Below are 3,693 nucleotides of genomic sequence, written 5' to 3' on the forward strand. Positions count from 1 at the left end.
CTTTGTTGATTTCATGTTTCTGGTGTCAGTTCATTTTCTAAATTCTTCTTCTTATATGCCCCCTACAGACTGATCTTTTCACACATTAACTCCTGAAAAGTTCTAGAAAGTGAAAGGCAGGTTGGCCCTGAAATCTCCTGTGATCCTGTAGTTTTCCTATGATCTTGTAGTTCTCTTGTGATCTTGTAGTTCTCTTGTGATCTTGTAGTTCTCCTGAGATCTTGTAGTTCTCTTGTGATCTTGTAGTTCTCCTGTGATCTTGTAGTTCTCTTGTGATCTTGTAGTTCTCCTGTGATCTTGTAGTTCTCTTGTGATCTTGTAGTTCTCCTGAGATCTTGTAGTTCTCTTGTGATCTTGTAGTTCTCCTGAGATCTTGTAGTTCTCTTGTGATCTTGTAGTTCTCCTGAGATCTTGTAGTTCTCCTGTGATCTTGTAGTTCTCCTGTGATCTTGTAGTTCTCCTCTGATCTTGTAGTTCTCCTCTGATCTTGTAGTTCTCTTGTGATCTTGTAGTTCTCTTGTGATCTTGTAGTTCTCCTGTGATCTTGTAGTTCTCCTCTGATCTTGTAGTTCTCCTCTGATCTTGTAGTTCTCCTGTGATCTTGTAGTTCTCTTGTGATCTTGTAGTTCTCCTGTGATCTTGTAGTTCTCTTGTGATCTTGTAGTTCTCTTGTGATCTTGTCGTTCTCCTGTGATCTTGTAGTTCTCTTGTGATCTTGTAGTTCTCCTGTGATCTTGTAGTTCTCCTGTGATCTTGTAGTTCTCCTGTGATCTTGTAGTTCTCCTGTGATCTTGTAGTTCTCTTGTGATCTTGTAGTTCTCCTGTGATCTTGTAGTTCTCTTGTGATCTTGTAGTTCTCTTGTGATCTTGTCGTTCTCCTGTGATCTTGTAGTTCTCTTGTGATCTTGTAGTTCTCCTCTGATCTTGTAGTTCTCCTCTGATCTTGTAGTTCTCCTGTGATCTTGTAGTTCTCTTGTGATCTTGTAGTTCTCCTGTGATCTTGTAGTTCTCTTGTGATCTTGTAGTTCTCTTGTGATCTTGTCGTTCTCCTGTGATCTTGTAGTTCTCTTGTGATCTTGTAGTTCTCCTGTGATCTTGTAGTTCTCCTGTGATCTTGTAGTTCTCTTGTGATCTTGTAGTTCTCTTGTGATCTTGTAGTTCTCCTGTGATCTTGTAGTTCTCCTGTGATCTTGTAGTTCTCCTGTGATCTTGTAGTTCATAGAATACTGAACTGAAGAAACGTCTCTGAAAGCCACAGCGCTGCAAAACAACAAGGAGAAGATTGGCTGGAAAGTGACAAAACAATCTGAACGAAATTACAGCAGTAAAAAAGTTGATTTAGTGTAAGCGGACAGAAAATGCTAAAAACGGCACTTCAGCTTTGTTACGTAAATGTAAACGCTGACGTTCTTTATGGCCTTCTCTCAGCTGAAGAGTCTTTGAAGAGCAGTTTGGCTCCTGCTCACAAGCTTCTGTTGGACGCTCGCCTGGTGAAGGAGACCTGAACAGAATACATAGCATGCTGTATAAATCTGTTCAGAGACGGAGGAGACAGCAGCAGTGTGTGTGTGTGTGTGTGTGTGTGTGTGTGTGTGTGTGTGTGTGTGTGTGTGTGTGTGTGTGTGTGTGTGTGTGTGTGTGTGTGTGTGTGTGTGTGTGTGTGTGTGTGTGTGTGTGTGTGTGTGTGTGTGTGTGTGCAGCTTCTGCCTCTGCTTTACTCACCCCGCTGAATAGGTTTATGTAAATAAAACATTAAGTATTTAACAAAGTCACTGAGCTGCAGACAGACTGCTGCAGAGCCATGAGGAGAGATATATGCAGAGGGAAGGAACCAGGTGTGAAGACAACAAGTGTGTGAGGTTAAAACACAGCTGTCTTATACCGCCTCTCTCTCTCTCTCTCTACATGAATCTGCAGCTTTAACAAGTATCAAGTGTGGCTTTGTATACTTGGGTTATGTTTTGGAGTTAGAGGAAGGCTCGTCTGAACAGCTGAGTCTTGAAACAGTCCAAAGACTCTGCAGATCTGATGGTTTGTGAGACTTGATTCCTGGGAGAGGAGGCTAAAACAGCGAAAAGTATTTCTAAATACTCAAAGACACTTTGACAGGAAACAACAAAAAACAAAGCAAAAACTAAGAGAACAATACAACATAGAAGTAGTGTTGAGGGAAGAGGATGAGAGTCAGTGGTTGTAGGCGATGATGAAAAGGTGAGTTTTTAGGGATTTCTTGAAAGAAGTGAGTGTGGGGGAGTCTCTGATGTTTTTAGGGAGAGAGTTCCAGAGGGTAGGAGCGGCAATGGAGAAGGCCCTGTCCCCCCCCCCCCCCCAGGATCGAAGGTTGGTCCTGCAGGGGGGGGACAGGAGCAGGTGGGAGTGTGCAGCTGGTAGCCAGGTTGGGAAGGGCTATGTAGGTAATGATGAGGAGCTTGACGTTGATACGCTGGAGGATGGGGAGCTAGTGGAGGTCATGAAGGACGGGGGTGATGTGGTCTCTGGTGCAGGAGTGTGTGAGAATTTGAGCAGCGGAGTTCTGAATGTATTGAAGTTTATAGAGTGAGAGGATGGAAAGAAGGCCGAGATTAGATGATCTGAGTGGACGAAGGGGGGGGGGGGGAGATAAGGAACAAGGAGGTCAGACGTGTAGCTGGGGGAGAGGTCATGTCGAGCTTTGTGTGCGAGTAACATGATTGTGTCGTTGATTGTGAGTTTAACTGGAAGCCGATGAAGGGAGGTGATAACGGGGTAGATGTTAGAACGACGGCTGGTTCATGTTTGTAATCTACCAGCTGCATTTCTGACTGACTGTAAACGCTTTAGTGATGACTGGCTGAGGCGTGGATGGAAAGAGTTACAATAATCTCAACGGGAGAATGTCAAATTTTTGAACATTTTTGAGATATTTTTGAGCTGCAGGAAACAAAACTGCACAAGCTTAGCGGTGTTAGCGGTGTCAAAGGTCATGTATTAAATAATTCAGACAAAACATCTCATTTGTAAACTCTTTAGTGAACGGCCCATTGGCAGATTTGTAATACTCATTAAATGCAGTTCAGGTCTTAATTTCTGTTTATCGGGCGTGTCAGGTGAATGTGGCTCATTATGAGGTTAATCAGATATTTCTCACATGAAATTGGACAAATTAACTCGCTTAGATTTCAGTTTTTTTTAGTCTGCTGACTCGGACCCCAGATAAGAAAACAGGAATCAAGACGTACCGGACTGCAGGGGTGGAGCAGCGATTTTAAAACGCATCCGATCCATACTGCATGAAACCAGGAAGTTAGTATCCATACTGAAATGTTCAGTATACTGAGGTGGACCCAAAAAATGACCAATGAATGACCACGAGGGTTCAGTCTGAAACTACATACTGAATAGTACGTACTGCATACTGAACTGTGACAATTCAGAAAGGGCCCCTGTCTTCATATAAAATGTGCTTTTATTTTGAAAAACTGCAAAGGGGACTTCCGCAACATGGTAAAGTTACAGGAGTAAATAAACACAGCTTAAAGAACAACCAAGAGGAAAACATTTTACACTTACGTTGTTTTGTGAGGTGGATTTATCTTTAAAAATTTTTCAAAAGGATGCTACATGTAGCATGTATCCATGTGTTAGCTCTGAGCTCTGACTCAGTGATGAGTGACAGGAGGATTAAATGCTCCTAACTTTACCGTGCTTCAACTG

Source organism: Labrus bergylta, chromosome 14, assembly GCF_963930695.1.
Source record: "Labrus bergylta chromosome 14, fLabBer1.1, whole genome shotgun sequence".
NCBI classification, from domain to species: domain Eukaryota; kingdom Metazoa; phylum Chordata; class Actinopteri; order Labriformes; family Labridae; genus Labrus; species Labrus bergylta.